The 27,324-nt window shown below is 51.0% G+C and overlaps 1 protein-coding gene and 2 long non-coding RNA genes across 6 annotated transcripts in view; 1 reads left to right on the top strand and 2 right to left on the bottom strand.

The window, feature by feature from the left end:
* Positions 1–18,717, bottom strand: part of KIAA0513 (KIAA0513 ortholog) — a 58,276-nt gene extending 39,559 nt beyond the window's left edge. For 3 of the 4 annotated variants that reach the window (XM_047846227.1, XM_047846229.1, XM_047846230.1), the window contains exon 1: positions 18,578–18,717. The gene's annotated coding sequence lies outside the window, so the exon portion shown is untranslated. Of the gene's footprint in view, positions 1–18,495 lie in introns of all 4 variants that reach the window. The other variant, XM_047846228.1, reaches the window with a different exon arrangement.
* Positions 18,718–18,815: 98 nt separating this feature from the next.
* Positions 18,816–20,403, top strand: LOC125158810 (uncharacterized). Its single transcript, XR_007149515.1, has 3 exons — positions 18,816–19,032; positions 19,913–19,980; positions 20,073–20,403. It is a non-coding gene; the product is annotated as an uncharacterized LOC125158810 (long non-coding RNA).
* Positions 20,404–23,704: 3,301 nt separating this feature from the next.
* Positions 23,705–27,319, bottom strand: LOC125158781 (uncharacterized). The gene is made up of 2 exons (XR_007149489.1): positions 26,767–27,319; positions 23,705–24,326 (listed from the first exon to the last, which is right to left on the bottom strand). It is a non-coding gene; the product is annotated as an uncharacterized LOC125158781 (long non-coding RNA).
* Between the last annotated feature and the right edge of the window lie 5 nt (positions 27,320–27,324).

The following is a 27,324-nucleotide window of genomic DNA, read 5'->3' as shown; positions in this document are numbered from 1 at the left end:
GCATACTGTAATCCCCAGGGAAAACACTGAAAAACTCAAAGCAAGCAAACAAACAGCTATAGTTCACCGTTGAGCAGTTCAGTGTGAATAGCATGGGTTCACTCATGCACAGGTTTTTTCCAATCAGCACAGGACAGTATTGTAACATTTTCTTTTCTTTGTGATTTTCTTAATAGCGTTTTCTTTTTTGTAGCTTACTACGTCGTGAGAATACAGTATATGATAGATATATAAAATATGTATTAATCAACTGTTTATGTTGTCAGTAAGGCTTCGGGTCAACAGTAGGTTATTAGTAGTTCGGTTTTGGGGAGTCAAAAGTTATATATGAGTTTTTGTGCAGGGGGTTGGTACCCCTACTCCCCATGTTGTTAAAGGGTCAACTGTATAAAGTTAAAAAACTCAATAGATAAAATGGGATGTTAAAACATTCAAATAATCCTGGAGAATACAGGAAAAGGGACACAGAGGAGAGAAAACTACATGGAACAATGAGAAAACAACAATAGAATGGGAGACCTAAATCCAAACTTATTAATAATCAGGTCAGGTATAAAAATTGTGCACACACACACCAATTAAATAACAGAGACGACCAGAATGGATAAAAAGACATGACCTAGCTACGTGTTACCTACAAGAAATTCACTTCAAATGTAATCATATTAGATTAACAATAGAAGGAGACAAAAGAAATATGCAAACGCTAATCAAAAGAAAGCTAGAAAGGCTGTATTAGTAACAAAGTCTAGGCTAGAGCTAGGAGAATTGCCAGGAATAAAAGGGAACACTACATAATGATAAAAGTGTCAAGGCGTCAAAAGATGCAACAATCCTAAATATGCAGGCACTTAACAACAGAGTTTCAAAATACATGAAACAAAAATGGACAAAACTGAAAGGAGAAAGAGACAAACCCACAGTTGTACCTGGAGACTTGAGGACTCCTCTCTGACTCGTCTATGGAAGCAGTAGACAGAAAATCAGCCGGGATACAGAGGAGTGGATCAATATCAACCACCTGGATCTCACTGACATTTATAGAACATTCCACCAAACAGCAACAGAATAAACATTCTTTCCAAGTGCACACAGCATATTCCCCAAGATAGTCCCCATCATGGCTTCTAAAACAAACCTTAGCAAATCTAAAACAACTAAAATCCCACAAAGCATGTTCTCTGACCATAACAGAATTAGACTAGAAATTAACAGAAGCACAGCAGGAAAGTCTTCAAACATTCAGAAATGAAACGGCACACCTCTACACAATCCGCTGGTCAAAAAGAAAGTCTCCAAGTACACGAGAAAGTGTACCAAACTAAATGAAAGTGAAAAACAACTAATTAGAGCCTATGAAATGTAGCTAAGCCAGTGCTAAAAAAAAAAAAAAAAAAAGACATTTACAAATGAAATTCTCATGCTAGATAAGAAAGGTCTCAAATCAATAGTTTATGCTTCTTTCTTAAAAACTAGAAAAGGAAGATCAAAATAATCCAAACTGGGTATTAGAAAGGAAATAAAAAAGAGCAGAAATCAATGGGGTTAAAAAAGAGAAACAACAAACCAATAGAATCAAAAATGTCTTTTTGAAGATCATTCAACTTGATAACCCTCTAGCAAGACAGATCAAGGAAGAAAGATAGAAGACACAAATGACCAAAATCAAGAATGAACGGGAAAGACATCACTGGAGGCGTTGAAGACTTTACAAGGATGACAGGGGCACACACAAAGCCAAGAAGCTAGATGAGATGGCTAATTCCAATTCCTTAAAAATCACAGACTACACCTAAACTCACCCAAGATGAAACAGACAACCTAAATAGTCCCATAACAATGAAAGAAACTGATAGACCCTTCCAAAAAAGGAAATCTCCAGGTCCAGATGGTTTCACTGGCAAATTCTACCAGGCGTTTAAAGAAGCAGCCCCAGGGGCGCCTGGGAGGCTCAGTCCATTAAGCATCCGACTTTGGTTCAGGTCATGATCTTGTGGCTCATGAGTTGGAGGCCCGCATCGGGCCCTGTGCTGACAGCTCAGAGCTTATTCTAAAGCTTATTCTAAAATTTGTATGGATAAAGAAACAACACCAATTCTACACAGTCTCTTCCTGAAAATGCGTCAGGAGCTTACGTGTTCCAATTCATTTGAGGCCAGTATTCCTCCACCAAATCAAAGACAGTGCAGTACAAGAAAGCAAGCCAGTATCCTGCACGAACACAGAGGCAAACATCTTAAACGTTAACAAATCTACCACAGAAAAAGAATGATTATGACGAAGTAGAGTTTATCCTGGGAATACCATGCAAAAATCAAACAACGTGATCTGCTTCGTGGACAGGAAACATAGGATCAGATCAAGCAATGCGGAAGAACAGACCTGACAAGGTTCCAGCCCCATTCGTGATCACTCCCATAAACATGGCAGAACACGGAAGCCTTATCTAGCTCAATGAGGCCAGGCAAAGGTATCAAAAGGCCTTGGGAAAAAATACTGGGACGGAGAAAACAATCCTTTTTATTCATAGATGACATACTGTTTAAGCAGAAAATTCCAAGGAATCTTTTTTTTAAAAAGCATTTATTTGTTTACATCATCTCTACACCCAACGTGGGGCCCAAACTCACGACCCCGAGATCAAGAGTCTCATGCTCCTTCGACTGAGCCCGCCAGGCGCCTTCTAAGGGATCTTTTTTTAAAAATCCCCAGGATAGGTGACTTTTGCAGGTTTGCAAGATACAAAGACAACATAAAATTCAGTCATATTTTCACATATTAGTAATGAACATTCCGAAACTGAAGTTAAAAACAGGATAGCATTTACGATAACTCGAGGGGCACCTGGGTGGCTCAGTCGGTTGAGCGTCCGACTTCGGCTCAGGTCACGATCTCGCGGTTCGTGGGCTCGAGCCCCGTGTCGGGCTCTGTGCTGATGGCTCGGAGCCTGGGGCCTGCTTTGGATTCTTTGTCCCCCCCGCCCCCCCCGCCTCTCTCATACTCTGTCTCTCTCTCCTTCAAAAATAAACATTAAAAATATTAAAATTTATATGGATAGACAAAGGAACTAGAATAGCTAAGACAACTTTGAAAGAGTCAAGTTGGAAGAATCATACTCTCTGATTTAAGACTTACTATGATAGGTGTGGTAATCAAGACAGTGTGATGTCAGTGGGTGATAAACACACAGATCAATGAAATGGGACAGTGTCTAGAAACGGCCCCATACGAGTACAGCTGATTTGCTTTTGACCAAAGCAACTCAATGGTGCAGCGATAGTCATTTCAACAAGTGGAGTTCAAACAACTGGGCACTCATGGGCAGACAGAGACAGATAGATGATAGACACATAGATAAATACAGAGACATAGACAGAGATAGACAACAGATAGATGACAGAGAGAAGGAGAAAGATATATGACGGGGCGAAGAGTTCTTAGCCGTTCTTAGCCATAACATCGACAGCACCATCCGTCAAAGGAACAGTTGGCAAACTTGACTTCATGACAAGGAAGAGATCCTGCTGTGTGAAAATTGCTGTTCAAACAACGAAAAGGCGAGTTACAGACCGGGAGAAAATACCTGCGGGTTGCACGGCCAACGATGGACTTGCGGCCGGGATGTGGACAGAACCTCCAAACATCCCAGTGAGAAGCAGCGGCCGACTCAGTGGCACGGGGCAGGGGGCCAGACACGGCGCGAAGACCACACGGAGGGGGAGTCGGCACGTGAAAAGGCCAACGTTTCAGCCGACGGGGAAAGGCGGGGTGCAACCGTGACAAGCTAACATCCGTTAAAATGGCTAAAACAGACGATCCTGAGAACCCCAAGTGTTGACGACGCCGAGTAACTGGAACTCCACGTGTTGCCGGTGGGGATGCCAAACCGTTTGGCGGCTGCTGTGTGTTTTCTTAATAAACTTTTAGAGGGTTGAATGCTTTTAGATTTACGGAAAAGTCACAAAGATAGTGCCGAATTCCCACACAGCCCACATCAAGTTTCCCCGACCGCTAGCACCGTAGTTCAATGAGGTGCATTTGTCACTGTTCATGAGCCCGTACCGGTCCATTCTGATTAACCAATGTCCCTGTTTTATTCCTATTTCCTCGGCTCTCCCCTAACACCCTTTTTCTGTTCCAGGATCCTGTGTTAGTCACCCCGTCTCCCGGGACTCCTCTCGGCTCTGACAGGTTCTCATACCTCCCTTGGCTTTGAAGACCTGGACGGTTCTGAGGAGTGTGTGTTGGGTATTTCCTAGAATGTTCCTCAATTGGGATGTGTCTGCCATTTTTCTCGTGGCTACATTGGGGTTACAGGTTTTGGGGAGAGGACAAGAGGTAAAGGGCCACCGTCATCAGGTCATATCAAAGGCATACGCCATCGAAAGGACTTTGTGCTGCGGACCTTGATCACCTGGCTTGGGCAGCCCCTACTTAAGGAGTGGGTAGTTACACTCTACCTCCTTCAGGGCAGAGGACCCACACATATTATTTGGAGTTCTGCATAGGAGATTCAGGTCGCTTCTTATAAAGTTAAACAAGCCTGCTGTGGGTCCCACAGCTAGAGATGATTAAGGCAGGGGAGAAGGGCCTCCAGTGGGTAAACTCTCCAATTCTTGGGAGACAGGGTTGAGCATCAGATACGTGGGAAAGGAGCCAGAGAAGTGGGGGTGTCTACAATGCCAGAGTCCCTGCTTTTTCTGTGATTTTTTTCACGCTTCGTCTCCATGGAGGAAGCACTCGCGCATGTAGAAAGTACTCCATGTGAAGTCAGCTTTGTTTTAAAACTAAACAGGCAAGAAAGACACTATTAGGAGAGTAGCCACATGCAGCAGGCGTGACCGCACGGTGGAAAGAGGCACAGGGCAAGAAAGATTTAATGAGGAAACCCACAGACATGACGCCTGCCAGATTCTCTACATAAAGCGCTAACAGCCTGAGACCAAAGTGAAGTTAAAAGCGACTCCCTGCGTCGGAGAAGCTAGAAGACAGCAGTACCGAGCGCAGGGGTCCAGCTCGCTTCCCGAGGGCTGCCCGGCACCTGCCAACACTTCCTTCTGGACCCTTCCCTAAGTGGGTACCCCTGGAGGACGTGCCTCACCTGTCAGGGGTGCAGCCGTGCGCCCGACATGAGTACAAAGAGCCCAAGCTAGACGGAAGGATCAAGGTCAGTCACGCAGAGGCTCCATAGAACCGTGAGCTGACTGCTGGTCTGAGAAGGTGGCGATTGCCCGTGCAGCATAAAGAGGCTGGAGCACAGGCCCACACACACAGGGCAGAACCCGGTCACCTCGTCTGAGGGGACAGTGACTGAGGATCGCGGAATCCGTGAGGTGGAACCCAAGGTCGGGAACTCCCTCCGCTGCGGTCTTAAAACAAGGTCACGGGCCTCTGCCCAAGCATCACACATAAGGGCTCTTTCTCTCCCCAAAGAACCGTGCTCATCAACACCCCTGCCCAGCTCCGGACCAGCCGTGGGGCAGTTCTCTGTCCTCCTCTCCTCGCACTGTCACGCCAGACCCATCCAGAAGTGCACCTGTTAGAGACCATCTACCTGAGTAGAGACGGAGAATTCCTTTCTTCGTGACCTTGTAGCGGTGGTAGGAGACAGACTGCTTCCAGAGCGGCGGGTAAAGTTGAGGTCTCACCCTTCGGCATCGCAACAAAGTCAACGCGGTCAAAGCCGCCCCGTTCGGGGTGACGAGGGAGAGGCCTGGTTTCTGAGTCACTGCCCTGAAAGCCTGTGACTTGCCCCGGGTGATACAGGAGACAACCACCCCGCCTCCCTGGGGGCCCACAGTCCTGGTGTGCACCGTGGCACGGGGTCGCCGCCTTCCTTCAAACCCACGTCAGCATCCGGCCCCTTCCGTACGACCAGACAAAGGCACTGAGCCGCAGAGAACCCGCCAAGCGAGCAGGAGGAAAAAAGACAAGCCTTCTGTAACCAGGGCCTCCTTCCTTCTGCACCGCTGGGGTTTTAAGGAAACAGAGATGAAAAACTTGCATACCTTCCTAAAGACACAAAGGTCCACTTTCAGGCAACTAGACGGACGTCCACCAGCTCTTGGCAGAACTAACCAAGCAGACAGAAGAAAGCGTGGCCTGCGAGCCACCAAGGGCAGCGCCCGCGTCCTCGGAGGCAATGTGGCTGTGGGGTCAGGGGTCACACTCTCCTCGCTAGGCCACAGCCTGACCCAAACGTCTGCCAGTCATCAGCCCGTCCCTCCACCTCAGGGCCTGGGCCAGGGACAGTCACACAGCAAGGCTCAGGAGAAGCCAGCGATGGCGGCCCCGGTTCCCCTGCCGGGACTGTGGATGAGCCAGGACCGTCTCCGGACCGCCACCGCCTCCACGGCCTGCTTTGTTTGTTTTCTTTCCCGGAGTGATCTGCCCCACTTCCTAACTGCTGTTCCTTTACTGAGCAAATAAGAATATCTTCCTAAAATCCCGTTCCAGACTCTCAGTGTCAACCTGAGAGATCAAGTATGCTTTTTTTGGACTCAGAATCCCCGAAAACATGACACGGAGGAAGGTGTCATTTCAGCGAGTGCCTCTGGCCAGGCCGTCCCTGCTGGGTTGTTCCAATGATCAGAGAGAGACAGAGAGACAGAAGGACAAACAGAGGGGGAGAGAGGGACAGGGAGACACACACACGAGGACATTCCATGCTGGATCTAATGACAGAGCGCCATTGATTCTGCAAAGTCTGAGATGTGAAACGAGAGGTCTTGCTTTCAAACATTTTAAAGGTTTTTTATACCACCCATTAGAGAAGCTATACCGAATCACATTTTTCAAAAATTTCTTCCTCTCACAAAGTTCGTATTTGAATAAAAGGATGGTATTTTCAGGGGCGCCCGGGGGGGTTCAGTCTGTTGAGCATCTGACTCTTGATTTCAGCTCAGGTCATGATCCCGGGGTCGTGGGATCAAGCCCTGCATCAGGCTCTGTGCTGAGTGTGGAGCCTGCTTGAGATTTTCTCTCTCTCTCTCTCTCTCTCTCGCTCTCCCTCTGCCCCTCTTCCCAGCTCGTGCACACTCTAAAAACGTTTTTTATTAAAAAAAGAAAAAAAGGATGGCATTTTCAGACACCTCAAAAGTTACCACTCTTCCCTCTCCCGTGCACATGTGGGCATCCTGCCACACCCGAATGCCACTGTGGTTCCGTGTCCCGTGCGTGCTCTCTAGAAGGTCAAAGCCACGCTTCCTGTTGCTGTTTTAGTTAATGTGATCGTGTGAGAAAGCCAAGCTGGTTTGGGCTGTTCTTTGCCATAATGCTAAGTATTACCATTATGTAATGCTTTTTGATAATTACATGACAATTACAACTAACATTCATCGTGTGTTCCCTACCCACTGGGCGCTGAGCTAACGCTCTCTGCGATAACCTGACCTAACGCTCCCGTAACACGTGGGCTAGGTCTGTTAGTATTCCTGTTTTTTTGATTTTAGAAACTTCAAGGCTTAGGACGGTGAAACAGCTGTCTAAAGCCACAGAGCCAAAATGAAAGAGGCTAGATAAACCCAAGCAGAGCCAGACTCCACAGCCTTGCTGTAATGCAAGCAGGGAAGTGGGCCAATGTGGGGTACAGATGAGGACCCTCCAGACATCTGCAGGACACCGGTGTGGATCAACCCTCTCTTACCCATCTCTACGGGAGAAGATGAGGCAGGCGACGTCAGATTTAGATATTTATTCCACAGCATTTAAAGGGGTTGCCTAATTCCTATTTCAGGAGAGATCAGCAAACAAGGAAGGTTCAGCCCTGTTCACCCACAAATGCTAGGTTTTCCGTGCCTACAGGAAAGAAAGCGAATGACTGAAAAATCCCAATACTAAAGGAGACGCTTAGAAAGCAGCGGGAACAGGGGCGCCTGGGTGGCTCAGTCGGTTGGGTGTCCGACTTCGGCTCAGGTCACGATCTCGCGGTTGGTGAGTTCGAGCCCCGCGTCGGGCTCTGGGCTGATGGCTCAGAGCCTAGAGCCTGTTTCCGATTCTGTGTCTCCCTCTCTCTCTGCCCCTCCCCCGTTCATGCTCTGTCTCTCTCTGTCCCCAAAATAAATAAACGTTAAAAAAAAAAAATTAAAGAAAGCAGCGGGAACAAAAGAGTTATGCCCTAAATAATTCTAGACTTGTTTTGCTCAAATAAAATTCCATGATGTGAGGGGTGCCTGGGTGGCTCAGTCGGTCGAGCGGCCGACTTTGGCTCAGGTCGTGATCTCGCGGTTCATGGGTTCGAGCCCCGTGTCGGGCTCCGTGCTGACAGCTCGGGCCTGGAGCCTGCTTCGGATTCTGGGTCTCCCTCTCTCTCTGCCCCAACCCACTCGCATTCTGTCTCTGTCTCTCTCAAAAATAAATAAACATTAAAAAAAATTTTTTTTAATTCCACGATGTGAGAGGGTCGGATGAAACTTTAGATTTCCGGGAGCTGGTGGGGGGATGGCAGACAGACAAGAAAGGGACAGGGAGGGAAGCTCAGGCAAAACACGTAAAGATCTAATAGAAGCCTGCTGGTCAGACAAGGGAACGTACCCCCAGCAGAGAACACAGCACCAAGCAGCAGGCGATGCCCCTCACACACACAGCTAATTAGACGAATTCAGATCTCGCTGGAGACGCGGGTAGGGTAACAAACATCGCCGACTCTGGTACAACTTCGGCTTGTATTTGCAGGTACGGATAGTTGACTCTTAAACCACATGGCAGGGGAGGTGGGGGCAAGGGCCAACCCCTCACGCGGTTGCAAATCTGCGTATAACTTCTGACTCCCCCAAAACTTAACGACTCATAACCTACTGTTGACCAGAAGCCTTATCGATGGCGTAAACAGTCTACTAACATGTGTTTTATATGTTATGTGGATCATACGTACTCCTTTTTTTAACTTTTTTAACGTTTATTTATTACTGAGAGACAGAGAGAGACAGAGCACGAGCATGGGAGGGGCAGAGAGAGAGGGAGACACAGATTCCAAAGCAGGCTCCAGGCTCCGAGCTGTCGGCACAGAGCCCGACACGGGGCTCGAACTCACAGACCGCGGGATCGTGCCCTGAGTTGAAGTCGGACGCTTAGCCGACTGAGCTACCCAGACGCCCCAGTGGATCATATATACTGTTCTTACAATAAAGTTAGCTAGATAAAAGAAAACACTATTTAAAAAATCATAAAGAAGAAAATACAGTTATGGTACTGTACTGTATTTGTTTAAAAAAATATATATATATATACACACATAGATATGTATCTGCATATATGTAACCAGTTCAGTTCAAACCCATTGAACCTGTTGTTCAAGAATCAACGTATTCCCCAAAACCTGAAAATTGAAATGTATATAGTTCATCACTTTTCTACCCCCAATAATAAGGGAGCTGAATTCTCTTGTTTGGGGGGAGGGGACTTAATGTATCACGAGAATTAAAATGCATATAATTCTGTGCTCCAATCCTGCTTTGGAGTCTAAATGAGCATTTTTTCAAAGCGTAGCTGGCACATGTTTACCCGCATGTAACTGAAAAGAAATCCGTTTCTGCCGCGGCTTTGCTCAGAACGTATCCAAATAGCTTTCAGGGGGCGCTTCGAGCGTATTGATCCACGGTTCTCGAGACACAGGCTTTTCCAGATGTCTGCTCTGCAGAATGCTAGCTCCCGATTTCAAAGGGAAGCTGATTTTCTTTCCTCTCAAGTGCTCTCGCCGAGGGCAGTTTTGTTGCGACTACACTTGTAGGAAAAGAACCAATAAGCAGGGGCAGGTTGAACCTGAGAGAGAGAAGGGAACAAAAAGATGGGGTCTGCACAGAATCTGTCGCGTCTGCAGAGGCTCATACCCTTCCTGACGTTATCAGAGGCGACACAGACGCGCTGACCTACTGCAGGCCTTCTCGACGGCAGGGCCATCGGCGCTCGGGCGGGTCACTCCTCGCCACGGGGGCTGTCCTGTACGTGTGCTGCAAGGTGTCTGCAGCATCTCTGGCCTCTACCCCCGGATGCCAGACGCACCCCGCGGGTGTGCCGGTCAAAAATGTCTCTAGATGTTTCCCCAGTTGAAATCTCTGATCTATATCAACTCCGAGCACCAAACATCGCCGAAGAATCTCAATCGGGTGAAAACCCCTCCTAGTGAAAAGCTTTGCTCTTTGGTTATCATGGTACCCCACCCCTCCCCCAAACAAATCCAATAAAAAGTGATCACAGGAGACCTTGGACAGACAATACATAAGTCCCTGTGCGAACAATTAATATTTTTGGTCACAGGAAACCTTGGGCATCAAGTTCCTCTGATTAAAACTGGCGCCGGGGGGCGCCAGGGTGGCTCAGTCGGTTGAGCATCCGACTTCAGCTCAGGTCACGATCTCATGGTTTGTGAGTTCGAGCCCCGCGTCGGGCTCTGTGCCGACAGCTCGGAGCCTGGAGCCTGCTTCGGGTTCTGTGTCTCCCTCTCTCTCCACCCCACCCGTGCTTGTGCTCTGTCTCTCTTTCAAAAAATGAATAAACATTAAAAAAAAAAACTGGCTCCAAATGCACTGGTTACATGACTGGCTCTGAACGGTAAGGTGAGGGTCTCACGCATCCTGTCACAGGCTTGCTCAATCATTCAACAAATATTATTGCGCATGTGCCGTGGGCTAGGCATTGTTTCAGATGAACTAGACAAACAGTAGCCTAGCCCTCAGGGAGCTTGTGTTCTAGGCAGAGAACAAAGAGATTAAAGATATCATTACAGCCCATCGTACGCGCTGTGAATAACATAGAGCATAGCACTGTCTAACATAGCCGCTTGCTACACGTGGCTAGTAAGCCCATGAAACTGTGGCTCACTGAGCTGTGCTGACCACACCAGATTTCAGACTTGGTGTGAAAAGAGAATCTAAGATGTCTCGCTAATAATTTTTACACTGATTAGGTATGGAAGGGATATTTTGGATACGGTGGGTTGAACAGAATCGATTATAAAAATTAACTGAGGCTGTTTTCTTTGTTTAGTGCGGCTGCTAGCAACTTAATATAATACACGCGGCTCACCCTGTATTTCTATTGGGCAGCGCTGGGCCAGGGAAACCAGATGGAGGTAGGCAGCTCCTTCGGCCTGAGGGGCCAGGGAGGGTCATCCTACCATCTGGAGCATCAGCATCCAGCCCGAGGAAATGGCTCTGCAGTGGCCGTGAACCTGGCCCATTAAAGCAGGAGTGAGGCAGTGTGGCTCAGCGGGGGAGACCCAGGGAGGGAGGGAGGGAAGGAGCCGAGGCTATGGCACGGCTGCAAGCCAGGCACGAGGCAGGGGCTTGGAGGCCAAGCTAAGGGGCTGGGATTTCATCCCAGGAGCACTGGGAGAGCACTGGAGGGTTCACCTCCGGGGAACATCACGATCTGATCTATGCTTTGCAAAGATGCTACATCCTGGTGGCTGTGTGGGGACAAGAGTTGCGTTCGAGCAAGAGGAGAAGGGGTGGGAGGCACCGATCCCGTGGGACCCCTCGGCGTCGGGCCACCCGGGGTCAGCTGGCAGGATTCCTGAGAAGAGGCGAGGACGTGACATCAGAGATGCTACTCTTCTCCCGTAGGAGAGATAAGTCTGGTTAATCCTACTTCCGCGGAAATTTCGATTATATGTAATACCTCTTTCCTCCACGAGAGCAGATAAATGAGGTATTTTTGTATTATCCAAATGGAGCATCGGGATTCTCGGAGCGATCCTGCTGCTTAGTGAAGTTCAGCTAATCTGCCCCCTCTCGGAGGAGGGAGGGTACTAAAATTGGTTTGTTTGGTTTTTCTAGGTTTGTCGTTGTTTTGATCACATTCAACGAGTGTACTTCATTCCTGATATTTACTATTAACTCAAAATTGGGTTTTCTGTTCTCATGAGGCTTTCACCCCTTTTAACTAGGCCCTATTTTTGTATCTCGGCCACACGGGTTCGCCCCCAAGTCCCCTCGCTCAACGGTGTCAGCAAACAGCAGCTCGCGGAGCTCATTTGCTCTGGTATTTTCCGTTTGCCGCCTGCTCCGCTGTTGCTAGGTTCTCCTCTCTTCCCCAGCTCGTTGGTCATTTTTGCCACCGGTGAGTCATTTGCTCTGAGTCATGCCTGGCTGTGATGCAAAGGCTAGGAAAATGCCTCCGAACGCACCTGCTTTGCGAAAGGACGTCACGGAGGAATATGGTGTTCTCCTAAGTGGACTCGGTGATTAAGAGAAAAACACCCCCCGCCCTCTCTCTCCCCTCCAGATGTGCCATTTCCTCCAGCACGTGCTGTAGATTATTCCTGTGGTGGGACGGGTCTTGGTCATTCGTCTTGGGCGCCGAGAGGCCAGAGACCATGTCTGGAACAAGCCCAGAAAAGCCGAGGAGGAAAGCAGGTGCTCCCGACGTAGCGCACCTGCTCCGTGGAACAAGGCCAACCCCCACGTGCAGGCCACACGTGAACGCTCCCGTCCAGAGCTAGGAAGACACTGCTTTACCCGGGACGGCTACGCCATACATAACACGAGGGAAGGGGACAACCGTCCCCGACCAGAGGAAACCAGGGAGACAGAGGAACCTAACGTGGGGCCCGGACCGGACGCTGGGACAGAAACACAAGCTGCCGGGATCTGCACGCCAACTCGGCCCTTGCGGGCAGCCTGACGGCAGGCCTCAGTTTTCTCATCTGTGCCGCTTGCCTCAGAAGCCCACATTTCACGTCACAGACACGTTTCTTCTGAGCACCTTCCTTCCACATATAAAACTCGTGGCAGAGGTGCCGTCATCAGCTCCTGACACATGGGACCGAATCAGCCTGTCAGGTGCCCACGAAAAGGGTTCTGGAAACACAGGAAGAAGTAATAGGAAGCAGGGACGAAAGCACAGCCCTCAGGGTGTGTGTGTGTGGGGGGGGAGGGTGGCAGTCAGGGACATTACAGGGGACATCAGATCCGGAAGGAGACAGAGGAAACCGGTGGTGATGGGTGCCCCTGGGGAGGGGGTCGGGGAGGCAGAGGGAAGAGCCACTTTGCACCGGACATCTTTTTTTATCGTCTGAATTTTGTCCTATCTGCATGTATTACCTAGACCAAAAATTAATTAAATTAAATAAGGGAGAGACTATCTCCCCGAATAAGGTGAGACACAGCCAGAAATGAAAAGGTCTCGAAAGGCAAAGGTGCAAATGATTTCAGACATTTTGCTGGCAGCCTGCCCTGCTCTCACGCACCGCCCTCCCCCCCTCCCTGGCCCTCAAAATGAAAGAAGTTTCTCTGTGAATTCCTGGATGGCTCATGCTCAGGACATCAGCAATACTTTTTCAGACCATAATCTAAGACACTCAACACCAGAACTCTTGAAGCCTTATGGAAAAGACTTTGGATCGCTGGAAAAGCCCGACAAGGGGAAATGCAGGTTCTCCTAATGTTGCGGCTTGCATCCAAGCTGGCCACGGGCGGTCTATTGCTGGGGTGACAGGGCTCTGCTGCCCCCCACATTTCTCTGTGCCATCGTGACAAGGACAAGGGAGGAAATGGTCCCTCCAGGGCTTCTGCAGGGCCATCAGACATCCCCCGTCCTACCCTGGGCTTGCACTGCTAGTAAGACCTGTCCCAGCAGGCAAGGGAGGGCTGGGGAGGCCACGGGCCTTGCAATCAGATGCAGGAGATTCACCTTGTCCTCATGACCTCGGGCAAGTCACACAATTGCTCAGACCCTCGGCCTCCTCACCTGGGACACGTGCAGATCACCTCTTAGCTTGCAAGACCATGATGCTTTTTTTTTTAATACTTAAAAAAATTTTTTTTATGTGTATTTATTTTTGAGAGACAGAGAGAGACAGAGCATGAGCCGGGGAGGAGCAGACAGAGAGGGAGACACAGAATCCGAAGCAGGCTCCAGGCTCTGAGCTGTCAGCACAGCGCCTGACGTGGGGCTTGAACCCAGAGACTGTGAGATCATGACCTGAGCCGAAGTCAGGGGAGGGGCAGAGAGAGAGGGAGACAGAATCCAAAGCAAGCTCCAGGCTCCGAGCCGTCAGCACAGAGCCTGGTACGGGGCTCGAACTCACAAACTGTGGGATCATGACCTGAGCTGAAGTCAGACGCTCAATTGACTGAGCCACCCAGGTGCCCCAGGACCATGATGCTTTATGTAAAAATATCCAAGTCCATGCCATTATCCCTAAAAAGAACCCAGCGCCTCCTGCCAGTTTCTCCCTTTAAAATGTCACTGGATCTTGAAGTGAGAAGGTGTTATGCATTGAATTGTGTCCCCTAAAAAGATATGCTGAAGTCCTAACCCCCAGAACCTGTGAACCTGACCTTATTTGGAAATAGGGTCTTTGCAGATGTAATTAAATTAAGATAAAGTCATAATGGAACACGACCAATTTGATGGTATCCTTAGAAGAAACAGAAACACACACACACACACACACACACACACACACACACACACACACAGCGAGAAGAACGCTCCAAGGCTAGACACACCAATGACTGCTGGGACCCACAAGAGGCTGACAGGGAGGCACAAACAGATCCTCCCTCTGAACCCCCCAAAAGGAAGCAACCTTGTCAGCGCCTTGATTTTGGACTCCTAGTCTCTAAAACTGTGAGAGAATAAATATATTTTGTCTTAAGCCACCAAGCTTGTGGTGCTTTGTTACAGCAGCCCCAGGGCACTAGCATAAGTTACCTGGTTTTCCTAGCTATCTAATGCTTGAATTATCTTGCCCAATGGCTGGCTAGTCGGCCCGTGTCTGTCTCTAGCACAAGAAAACCAACTTGGTATCTACCAAGGCAGCAATCCCTCCCATCTTTGAAAAGATCTGTCACAAAAATCATCCATTCAACAAATATCAATTGAACACCTACTATACGCCAGGCACGATTTGGGGCACTGTTGATACAGTGGTAAATGGGCAGCACGTAATAAAAGCATTCTCAAAGAAGGACATCTGTGATACTGTTATGAAAAAAAGAAAACACCATAAAGTAATAAAGTGGGTGGGCTGGGGACCAGGCAGAAACTATTTTAATTGTTAGGGAAGTTCTAAGGATGTGACATTAGAGCAGTTGACTTGAATGACAGGGAGCCAGCCATGGGGAAATCTGGCAGAAGGAACAGTGAGTGCAAAGGCCCTGAGGCAGTTAGGGTTTTCCTCGTCCGCCACCCGGAAGAGAAATGCGGTGGTTGTGAAACCCGAGGAGCTGAACCAGTAGTTTTGTTTATTTGACGCGGTATTTTATACGTGGCATCGTCCGGGTTATGGCGACTTTTATTTTATTTTATTGTTTTTTAAACAGGGCACAGCTGTTCTCCTTAGGAAAGGACAAGCTTTAATCCCGCTTTCTAGATCTGGGCAGCGAGATCCGGAAAAGGACTTCAGGGTGGGTAGAGTGAGGCAGAGTGAGCTGGATGTGTGCAAGGCACAGGAAGAAGGTGGGACTTTTGTGAGTGGTAAGTGATGAAGCTGGAGACACAAGCAAGGTCAACTAGCACTCACATAGCACCCCCCCCCCAAGTAGACCACAGTGAGAAGTTTGAATTCGCTCCCCAGAGTACTGACAGGCCACTGGGGAGGGGTATGGTTCAATTCTGGCACAATAAAGGCCTTAAAACTAAAGTCTCTCTAACTTTAGACAGAGAGCTTGTGTCCTTTGGTTCTTGGGCCCCTATAAAGCAAGTTTAATAAATGACAGCCCTAAACCTTCTGGGGTCATGGCTCCCAGGTTCTCAGGCTTACCCAGCCATAATTCATTCACCACGGTAGCAATTTCCAAGGACTATTCTTGATTTTTTTTTTCTATGCCCTTTATTAAATGTGATGTCCAGAGAAGAACACGATATCCTCAGCATGGAGTAGATTGGACCTCTATCACCTTTCTTCTTCAGCTCTGTACATCTACTACTGTTGTGCCCTTTTAATTGTCATTCTGTTTTGTGCCACTGCCTGCTGAAACAGATCTCAGATAACCCCCCGCCCCCTCCCCAAAGTCCTTTTCCGGATCTTGCTGCCCAGATCTAGAAAGCGGGATTAAAGCTTGTCCTTTCCTAAGGAGAACAGCTGTGCCCTGTTTAAAAAACAATAAAAAAAAAAAAAAGTCGCCATAACCCGGACGATGCCACGTATAAAATACGCGTCAAATAAACAACACTACTGGGTCAGCTCCTCGGGTTTCACAACCACCGCATTTCTCTCCCGGGTGGTGGGCAAGGAAAACGCTAAGGGCAAGTTTCCCTAGAATTGCCTTGCTCTCTTGCCCCACCCGGCTGAAGACACCTAGACTATTTGGAAACACCAAGCCATGGAGCAAGAGGTCCCTTGAGATCATACTTCCTACTAGAGTTCTCTAAGACGGAGAAGCAAATCTGAGTAGGTGCGGACCCTCAGGCGTGGGTGGGGATGTGGCGAAGGACACGGGAGCCAAGCTGAGACGGGCGGTGGCAGGGAAGGACGCGCGGCCAGCCCACGTGCCAAATCCGTCCCTCCACCACACCCCGCTCCACAGGCCGATGGCAGGCTGCTGCATCTGGCGTCCGATGGCTGGGTCTGACATTTCACTCTGCCCCCTTGTACCTAAGAGACTTGGGGCAGTCGCCTGGTCTCAGTTTCCTCATCTGTGACACGGGCATGAAACACCACCTGTCCTGCCAAGTTTATTGTGAAAACCAAGCGAGATTTTGTGCCAGAGCCCTTTGTAAAGTTCTCTGTCACGTCAAAGTGAGGGGTTATCATAGCAACAGGGTTTTACTCCTCCCTTTGCATGTTTTTCCCCGCTGCTGGTTGAATTTTCATGACTTTGTTGTTGTTGTTGTTGTTTTAGATCTTCCCAGGTTGCTTTTGATGTTTCTTTCAACCTGATTATTTTCTTTTTTGAGGAAGGAAGCGGGGGGGGGGGGGGGGGGGCGGGGAGCATGTATAATGAGCCATTCCATCCTAAACCTTTCATAGGGTTTGTCCTAAAAGGTGTCCTCTCTTGGGGTCCCCATAAATCAATTTACCTCTGAAGAACCAAAGTTAATTGTCATAGAGAGAATCACTCTTCTCCACTTTCTAGAATTCTGTGGCAAACTATTTAAGTTTTGCGATTTATTCACGTCACCGAGTGGTAGCTTTTGTCACTGCCCTTGGGTGTTACATTCTCAAATAATTCAGACTATCTGCACGTTGGCTGACGCAGGCCATACAAAAGGCAAACCCTGCAAAAACAAAACAACAACAAAAAAACCCACGGGAACGTATCCCAGAACCACGCGAGAGGCTAGAGACGATATGCTAATCACCAAGAGTGCTACATGTGAGTCCTAGCCCATCTTCAGTTCTTTTATGGAAAACGAAAATCTCAGGAGGCAACTTTTTCCCTGTGAATTGATCTCAGAAGCCTTTCGCCCCCTGTCCACAGGCGTAAGCAGTCCTACTTCTGAACAAAACGGAAATAAAAACAGGTGACAGTGGAAGGGAGCGACTCTGAACAAAGCGAGCACATAAACTTCCACACAGAAACGTGTCAAAGACCTGGAGAAGCGCTCATGCACAACCAATCACAATCTTCCTTGTGTTTTTTTCTTTGCTTAATTCCTCGGTTCTGTATCTTGGCTCCCCTGGCTCAGGTTCCGGGAGCGGGTGCCTCTCACCAAACAAATCAGAAACATTAGCGTTAGGTGACAGTGGCCTGGTGGGGGGGGGGGGGGGGGGGGGGAGACAGCCAGGTCCCTGACAGCGGTCTGCGTGCCTCCAGCCCTGACTCACCTGTGCCGGCTCAGAGGCGAGCTCCTGCTCAGTCTGCAGCTCGGCACCCGTGCCCCACGCTGACCCACAGAGTTCCAGGAGCTGGCTGGCGCCCACCGCCAATCCTCCTCCCGAGTGCAATCCGGGGGCAACCTCGCGAAGCACAAACCCCCGGACGCGCGGGAAAACGCACCCGGCTCCAGGAAGACCACCTGCCGTCCCTTCCGGTCCCGGGGCTTCTGGTTCAGTCCACCCCGAACCAGTCCAGCTGTTGGAGCTCCCAGCGCTGCGCGTGGGCTGCCGTGCCCTCTGCAAACCTCTGTGCCTACTGACCCGCACCGGGGGACGGCGGAGCGCCGCGAAGGCACACGCACAGTTGTCGCCCCCCCCCCACCCCGTCCAGAGCCCCAGACCCTGTTTCCCCACCCCCTCCCCACCGTGCCTCCCCCGCCGGCCACCCGGGAGCAGAGACGCAGCCAACTCAACACTGAACACACAGCACGACTTGGCAAATGCCGTTCCCCTCCTGGTTCCGGGCACCCCCCTCCCAGGAGTCTGGGGGCTCCTCTTCCCCCAGGACCCAGGGGCCGACTCCACCCCAAAGCCACCTGGCGACAACCATCTGCCACCGGGGGGGTGGGGACCCCTTGTCCATCCTCCCCCAGGCGCTGCACTGCCCCCCCCACCGCGGGCTCCCGGCTCCCCTCCCACCCTCTCCCCCCGGCACGCGCGGACCCCGCAGAAGCTCCCGACCCCCGACCCCGCGTCATCCGGCCGCCCCCTCCTCCTCCCAAGCCCCTCACCCGCCGGCCCTCGGAGAGCCCCGCGCCGCCCGGACAGCTGACGCGTTTCCCCCTCGCAGGCGCTGGCGGGAGCCTCTCTCACCGCGGCGGGCGCCGGCCGACCGGTCGGACCGGGGAGCGAGCGGGCGCCTCCGGGCTCCGCGCTGCGGCCACTGCGCGGGCCTGCGAGCCGGGTCCTTCCGAGGCGACAGCCGCGGGAGCTGTCAGTCAGCCGGCCGTGCCCGCCCCCTCCCGGCGCCGTCTGCGCAGGCGCGAGAGCGGCCCCGCCCCCGCCCCGCGCGGGCGACCCGAGAGCGGGTCACGTGACGGGGAGGGGCGGATGCTGGCTGCTGGCGCCCGGCGCCCGGGGCGGTCGGGGTCCCGACCCCGGCCCGGGATCTCTCGGGGCCGCGCCTGTGCCTGGACCGGAGGCCTGGGCCCGACGTCCCCGGAAGCACGCTCGGAGTCCAACTGTGGATCCCGTTTCCTGGATCTGCTGAAAACTAGGGTTCCCCCCTGGGGACCGGCCGTTCCGCGAGCGCAGGAGAGGGGGAATTGGTGATTTGGGTGGGGGGACCCGGGAGCCCTGGCAGGGAGCGGGGAGGGGGGTGGGGGAGGGAATAAGGCCTGGCTCTGGTTGCTTCCGGGCCTGGATCGTCTCCACCTTTAAGACGGGGGTGTCATTTGCCATTTCCTGCCCGCCCATGCCAGAGTTAGGGTGAAGTCTTGACGTTAATGAACACACTTTTCAAACAAGTCCGGCAACGGTGCATCGTACATACAAGGGCAATCTGAGGCCTGATTTATTTTTTCAAAGGGGTCATCTTAAAAGCTGATGGATCCCACTTGCACCAAAAGTTCTAGGCGAGTCTGCAATTTTTCGGCAAATACAGTAAACAACTTTAGGCCCTTTGGTTTCTGCTGCTTCTACACCTCTAAAATTTAAAAAAAAAAAAGAAAAAGGTAAAAATAGGAGTGTCTCCTATGGAAGCTTTTTCAGTTCTGGAGGAGGAAGTACAGAAACAAACTGACACCCACTCCCGATAATACTGGGGTTATGTCAAACTTGGTTCCAGCACCAGCAAAATAGAGACTATGTTTCCAGAGAGAGGACTCAACGTTCTCCAAACACATTTCCACGGCTACATCGCAGAGCTCTAATGCCCCTTCTGGTGGCTGCTTGTATGAAATAAAGCCCTGTCTGGGGGCACCTGAGTGCTCAGTGGGTTAAGCAGCCCACTCTTGATTTCGGGGCAGGTCTGGATCTCATGGTTCAGAACGCAAGGAGGGCAGCAGCCCCTGACCTGACTCTGGTGTTAATGACTATTCAGTAAAGCTGGAAGATGGGAGCTCATTCAGGGTCAGATTCCATTTGGGGAACGTGTGACTTCTCCTCAAGAGAGTCACATGAACCCTGTCTCTCTATGCCTCATAAAAGGTATTCTGATCTCGCCCGAAGGGTGGACAGAGGCAGATGCGTGGCCATGAAACAAAGATGGAGAGAAAGTAAGTTCTGCCAACCACAGGCCAGTGAACCAGATACGGGCGTGGGAAATATTCAGGACAGATTACTAACAAAAAACCATTTCACCCCTCAGAAGAGGAAGCACCGATGACCAAGTTGTGCTGGGTTAACCATACTCCTGTTGTGAAACGCCCGAACTGCTGAATCAGGAAATCGGATAGAAATCGTGTATTTGGACCCGGAAGCTGTATGTATCAGGATTCTTTCAGTTGTAAGTGGCAGAACTCCATTCAAACTGGTTTTTCAAAAAAAAAGGGACTACATCGGCTCACATAACTCACCTAAATTCTGGGGTTGGCCTAGCAAGATCCAGGGGCGCCGATGATGTCATCAGAACTTGGTGTCACTCCCGCTATTTGACCACCTCCCTCGGAGCTGGCTTCGTTCTCGGATTAGGGGCTTTTAAATAAAGTGGTCTCCAATAGCAACAGGCCTATGTTCTTTCAACTTAGCAACCTCAGGGGGGAAGGACTCTGTCCTTCAGTATTTCCAGCAAGAGACCTAGGATTTGGTCTAAATGGGCCAACGTTCCTTGTGTGCTCAGCGCTTTGAACCAACCTCTGAGGCCAGGTTGTTGGGATGACGGGACTGGCCATACTTGGACACGAGTGAAGATAAGCTCCGCTCTGCTTCTTGGGGGAAGAGGGTGGGGAGGGCGGGTCCCCACAGGCAAATGAGGAAGCAGACGGATTCTGGGCAGGTGGCGGAATGCAACCAGATATCCAGGACAAAGCATTTGCTGACATTATCTCGTGATATTGTGCAAAGGTGGGAGAAATAGTAAGTTTATTGGATGGCTGAATCAATATTCACAGACCACTTTGAGTAGAGGATGGTTCTGGAAACCAATTACACAGATAAACGAGGTGATATGACTTGGCATCCCTTCTGTTTTCCGTTGCCTGTCGTGTCTATTTCCACCTCCCCTTTGTAACATATTGCCACAAACGCTGTGGCTTTAAATTTTTTTTTTTCAACGTTTATTTATTTTTGGGACAGAGAGAGACAGAGCATGAACGGGGGAGGGGCAGAGAGAGAAGGAGACACAGAATCGGAAACAGGCTCCAGGCTCTGAGCCATCAGCCCAGAGCCTGACGCGGGGCTCGAACCCACGGACCGCGAGACCGTGACCTGGCTGAAGTCGGACGCGAAACGCTGTGGCTTTAAAAGGACGTGGACTTAGTATCTTACAGCTCTGGAGGTCAGACCCTAAAATCGAGGTATCAGCAGGGCATCTTTCCTTCTGGAGGCTCCAGGGGAGGAGGGCCTCCTCGCCTTTTCCAGCTTCTGGGGGCCTCGTGCATCCCTTGGCTGGGGGCGCCTTCCTCCATCTTCGAAGTCAGTCTTCTTCTCTGTCCTGATGTGCGTATGGAGCGCAGGCCGGTTGTCTCATGGGACGCCTCTCAGTTTAGGTGTCTCCGACTGCCCCTTTGTCGTCAGGGAACACCGTACGGGCAGCAGGCAGCGGCACCGATGTGTGTCGTTGCATCAGGAGGTGCCTACGCCAGTCTGTCTCATCACTGCTGCTGCCGTTTGACCCATGGTTGGGACGGTGACATGTTTCCCTACCGTAAAGGTTCTCGCTTCCCCTTTGTAAATAATTAGTCATCTGTGGGAAAGATACTTTTAGGCTATTTAGATACCCTGTTTTCCTAACGAACTTTCACCCAGTGGTTTGGCACCCGTTAATGATGATGCTACGCCGACCGCAAAGCGTGGAGTGGAGGGTTCTGATTCCATGGCTCCACTGACATTTACGAGCTGACATTTTCCTGCCTCCATCATCGCCCTTCTCCAGTCTGTTCTGCACAGGGCAGCTGGAGTGACCTGTAAAAACCACAAATGTGGGGCGCCTGGGGGGCTCAGTCGGTTGAGCGTCCGACTTCGGCTCAGGTCGTGATCTCGCGGTTTGTGAGTTCCAGCCCCGCGGCCGGCTCTGTGCTGACAGCTGGGAGCCTGGAGCCTGCTTCGGATTGTGTCCCCTTCAACTCTCTGCCCCCTCTCCCACTCACGCTCCGTCTCTGTATCAAAAATAAATAAACGCTAAAAAATAAAAATTAAAAAAAGAAACCTCCACAAATGTGACCGTCTCCTCCAGTGGCTTCCTACTGCCCTTCAGATGTGGCCAGAATCCTTCTGGTTGTTAGCATGACCTGGCTCTTCCAAGCTCTCCAGCCTGGTCTCCCCCAGTGCCCCTGCCCCCCACCCCGTCCTCCCCACACTGGCCCCTTGCAGAGCTTCAGAGGATCGATGCTGCCCTCTACTGAGGCCTCCCACCTACCCTTTTGCCTGGAACCCTCTTCCTCCACCCCCAACACCCCCTTGCTTATCAAATACCCGTGTGTCCTTCACCTATCACAGCTGAAAGGAAGCCACGTGGCACACCCCCCCCCCCCCGGGGGGGGGGGGGCAGGCCAGCTTCCCAGGTGCACCCTTTTACCACATCATGTCCTTTGCCTTTATAGGAACACGCCTGTTTGTAACCGTGCACTTGTGTATTTGCTCAGTCCATGTGCTCTGTAACAGGCAGGGACTTTGTCTGCTTTTGCTCACTCGCGTGTCTGCAACACCCGACAAGGTGCCAAGCACGGAGTAGATCCTTAAATGCTTGTTGAATGAGCCAACAGGACAAAGAGAGGATGAGCAGGATGGGCGGGGCCTTGCTTCCAGGCGGGTTGGTGATTGGGCCCTGGCAGCGGGAGCAGGCAGGTGGCAGGGCTCCATATAGCCCCGTCCTAGTGTGCGGCCTGCGCCCCCCCCCCCCCCTTAGGGGAGCGTGGTACAGCCTAAGGAACAGGATCTTCACAGGCAGACAGAAGGAGTCTGCAAGCTAGCTGTGCTGTCCCTGCTAGGCCATCACTTAACTCTGAGCCTCAGTTTCCCCGGCTGTGCAAAGGGATCACACCAACTTCGGAGGGCTGTGAGGCTGAGGTGAGTCTATGGGGAGGCCAGCAGGAAAGAGGACAGACCTGCGTCTGACTCCTGGCCCTTCCCCTCCTAGCTGTGTGACCTTGAGCCGCCGCTTAACCTCTCTGAGCCCGTTGGTTCCTCTAGGAAAGGGGCCAGGCACAGTGTGCTCGCTCATTCGTTCAATGTAGATTTCTTGGTTGGTGGGCGCTGGGGAAGCACTAGCGGACAAGAGCAACCGAGCTCCCCGCCTCTCGTGAGGCTTGCTCTGCAGCCGGGGATGGACCGCACCGGAAGTGAACGACGTATGGCGTTAGCGGACACGTGACAAGGAGCGAAGCAGGGAGGGGGAAGTTTGAGATGGGGTTCCAGGGAGGAAGGCGCCACAGGATGAAGCCCTAAAGGGCATGAGAGAGCCATCGAGGCGACAGAGACCCGAGCCCAGAGTGTGGCACCCAGTAGGTCCTCCATACCCATCCACTGGCCATTCGCCTTCCCCACCGAGCCGGGGGCGAGGTGGCCCGAGCGGAGGAGCTCAGGACATACCACTCCGGGCTCTTGAGACTCCCAGGGCCTCGTCCAATACCCACGCGTTGTGGACGGTCAGCTTTCTAGCTTCCCTAATTCTGGCTGTTGCATTCGATACCACAGAACCCGCGGGAAAACCTAAGGCAAAACCCAAACCCCCTTCCAGAACGAACCTCTGGTTTTCCACTGTACAACCTCCGGAAGTGCCCGCCTCTTTCTCTCTCTGCCGCTGTCTACTTGCGGAAGAGCTGGAGGAACACACAGCTGGCACCGGGACCAAGACACCGAGTTTTATTAGTAGCCCGGCACCCCCCCTCGCGGGTAACCCTTGCCCCGCCACGTGTGCCCATACCAAAGACCAGTTCTGCCGGGAGTCCGAACCTTTTATTGATGGAACCACGCAGCACGTACCGTCTCAGGTCTTGCTTCTTCAACCCAACACGTGTTTGTGCGACTGGTCTCTATTTTGTACGGTAGTTCATTGTATGGGTATGCACCATTTATCCATTCTGTCGGTCACGGACATTTAGGTTGTGAACCGTCCAGCAGGTGTCTTCCGGTGAACACAGGTCCGTGCATATGCGGCTTCGGCAGAGACTCCCAAGTGCCGTAGGAGGGAGTTTAACGATTACCTGTCTCCCCCACCCCCCCCACCCCACCCCCCCCAGCAGCGGATAGAGGCTCCGAGTTATTCCAGGTGCTCGCCAGGGCTCGGTGTTTTTTCATTCCGGCCACGTTGGTGGGGGTGTAAACATTTCCCTGTGGTTTCAGTCTGCGTTTCCCGGACGTCTAGTGAAAACAAGCACTTTTTCACGTTTTGGCCAGTCTCTTCTGTGAGGTGCCTCCCCACCTGCTGGAGCGTGTTGACTCGCTCAATTATATTTTTGTGTCTCTAAAAATAAACACACGGCCAGAAAGTTAACAAGTCACAGGGGTGCCTGGGTGCTTCAGTAGGTTAAGTGTCCGACTCTTGATTTCGGCTCAGGTCACGATCCCACCCTGCGTTGAGTTCGAGCCCCGAGTAGGGCTCTGCGCTGACAGCGCGGAGCCTGCTTGGGATCCTCTCTCTGCCCCTCCCCTGCTCACTCTCTCTCTCTCTCTCTCTCTCTCCAAATAAATAAATAAACTTAAAAAAAAATCAATACGTTACATGCCCATTTCTTGTGTATCTGTCCAGGGATAGCCTACGTACATATAAACGTACGTATCTCCCCACCCTGCTTTCTTACACAAGAACACGCAGTTTTACACAATAGACCTGATATAGCTTGAAGACCAGATATCTGAATTCGTGAAAACACGCCTCATTTCCTTTTTACAATTGCAAAGCACGCGGTTCCCTTTTGTGTGCACAATGTATTTTTTTTTTTTTTTGGCAATGTATTTTACCTAATATATTCACAGGCTTACAGGGCACTGCTCGTCTTTTGCTTCTACAGCGTGCTACCGTGTGAACTCCAGGGCAAACAGCTTTGTGCACGGGGGGTAAGGCTACCTGTAGGAGAACCTCCTGAGGGGAATTGCCGGGTCAACTTTTTGTGGCTCACATTGCTATCTTGCTCTGCAAAGAGATGAACAATTTACAATTGCATCAGTCGGGGCTGTTTGCCAACAGAGCATTCCCGAACCTTTATCTTTGCAAACCTACTAAGTGAAAAGCGGCATCTCCTCGTGCTTCAGATTTGCATTCATTCTTCGGACTGCAAAGGAGGCCGAGCATCTTTCCGCATGTTTGAATAGAGCCTTTACTTTAAAAGGGCTGCTTCCTGGGATAGGTGGTGAGCTGGAACCTAGCTCCTGAAGGGTAAACAGAACTGACCCGGGAGGTGGGAAGTTTCCTCTCACTACAAGGGGAATGGGAAATATTAGGCTTTCTGCTCCCAGGGCCTCAGTGAAATCAGGGAGAGGCAAACACTCTGTGTTGAACCACAGTCTTAAAACAGGAAGAAACCTTAGAAATCAAATCTAATCTCCTATTTTAGAGATAAACCAAACAAAACAACCCTGAGGCTTGGAGAGGGAAAATGACTCGCAGAAGACCTTTGGAAAAAACATGCCAATTCTGTCGAGATTAAAAAACAAAACAAAACAAAACAGAACCCTTGGTAACAGTTGATTGTTTCTGCCAACGGCTGCTAAATACTGTTAAATATTTTAATGGATGCTTTTTTTTTAAAATTTTTTTTTTCAACGTTTATTTATTTTGGGGACAGAGAGAGACAGGGCATGAACGGGGGAGGGGCAGAGAGAGAGGGAGACACAGAATCGGAAACAGGCTCCAGGCTCCGAGCCATCAGCCCGGAGCCCGACGCGGGGCTCGAACTCACGGACCGCGAGATCGTGACCTGGCTGAAGTCGGACGCTCAACGGACTGTGCCACCCAGGCGCCCCATGGATTCTTTTATTGTGCCATTTCCTTTAGGAAAGTGGCGCACCGTCAAAGTTATGATACACAAGATACACCAGGATTAAAAGCATAGGCAATATAAACAAGTTGGGGGCTATCAGAAGACTTATGGGGTGGGGATCCCTGTACCCTCCACTTTTTTGCGACAGACTCTGAAATGGGCCAAAAAGATTATTAGGCGTCTTCAATGAACACTAGACATTGTTTGGCACACCCTTCTGGGTTATCTGGTTCCTTGGGGTCTTCTCCTTTCTTTAAGTTATTTATGACTTTACAGGCTGCAGAGGCGATGCAAATGATTCTTGTCCATAGATATGAGGCATAACGTCAACTCTGTCTGGTGAAAGTTCAAGCCGGTTCCGCATCTGTTAAGCAAACTTTCTTTTTTTAAAAGCCCTATTCTTTTAACTCGGCTCATAACAAAGATATCCCAAGCACAGGCCCGCTTGCTGTCACGGTGTTATTCAAAGATAATCATCCTTTCTTTCAGCCCATGCAAAAAGAATTGGTCGCTGACTGAAGGCCTCACTCACTTTCCTCCCTTGTGGAAACAAATCCCCAAACGAAGACAGCAGGAGATGGGCGGCTCAGAGAGGGTGAACTAAATTCACAGCCCCATTTTGAATACAGAGGTACAAGACACAGTAACAAAAGTTTCAACTTTTAAATGCATCCCCCACCCTTACTTCCAAAAGTTTAGCCGGAGTGACTTTCTGGAAGCAAGGATGGTAAATGGCGAGAAGGTGGCTTGCACACAGGGAGAGTCTGATAGATCCCTTGGCTGTCAGTAAGGCTGTCATTAATCTTACAACGATTTAGCAAGCACTTACCAGTTTAAGAACAAACACTGAGCACCTACTTCCCAGCCCTGCGGAAGTCGCCCCCAATACTATAGGAAAGTCAAAGAAATAAAGCATGTGTCTACCTTCAAAGCACTTAGGACCTATCGTCCGGAGGGAATCGCTGGGATGCTCAGAGCGGGGTCCGGAGGCGCAGCGGCCCCCAGCAGCCCCCAGTCCAGGGCGCTTCCCCTTCTCCCCACGCGCTTTCCGGCCCAATCGTGTCCACCCCCGCTCCTCCATTTCCCCATTTTCTGAGTTCTCGCTCCGCAGGCTGTACAAGCCACACCTAAAGTTGGCTCTGGGCCGCCCCCGCGGCCTCCGGGACGAGAGCGCTCCACCGAGTTTGACAGCCTGACGGCGCGGCTTGGACCGTGCGGCGGCCCGTAGCCCCCATCCTTTCCCTTCCGCACGTCCCTTTGGATGGAGCCTTTGATTTTGGCGAGAGGAGCTTTCGGCTGCGAGCTGCCTGCGGCAGAAAACTGTTAGCCCTTACGCCTCTCGGCTCCACGACGACCGCGGCTTCCAAGCCCCCACCAATCGCCTCCCGCGCCCTCTCCGCGGCCCGAGCGGCGCGGCCGGAACTGCGCAAGCGCGGCGCCGCTGACCCCGCGGGGTTCACTTCCGGGGGTCGCGCCGCCCGG

This window comes from Prionailurus viverrinus, unplaced genomic scaffold (genome assembly GCF_022837055.1).
Source record: "Prionailurus viverrinus isolate Anna unplaced genomic scaffold, UM_Priviv_1.0 scaffold_38, whole genome shotgun sequence".
Taxonomy (NCBI): Eukaryota; Metazoa; Chordata; class Mammalia; order Carnivora; family Felidae; genus Prionailurus; species Prionailurus viverrinus.
This window is presented reverse-complemented; position numbering and strand designations above follow the sequence as displayed.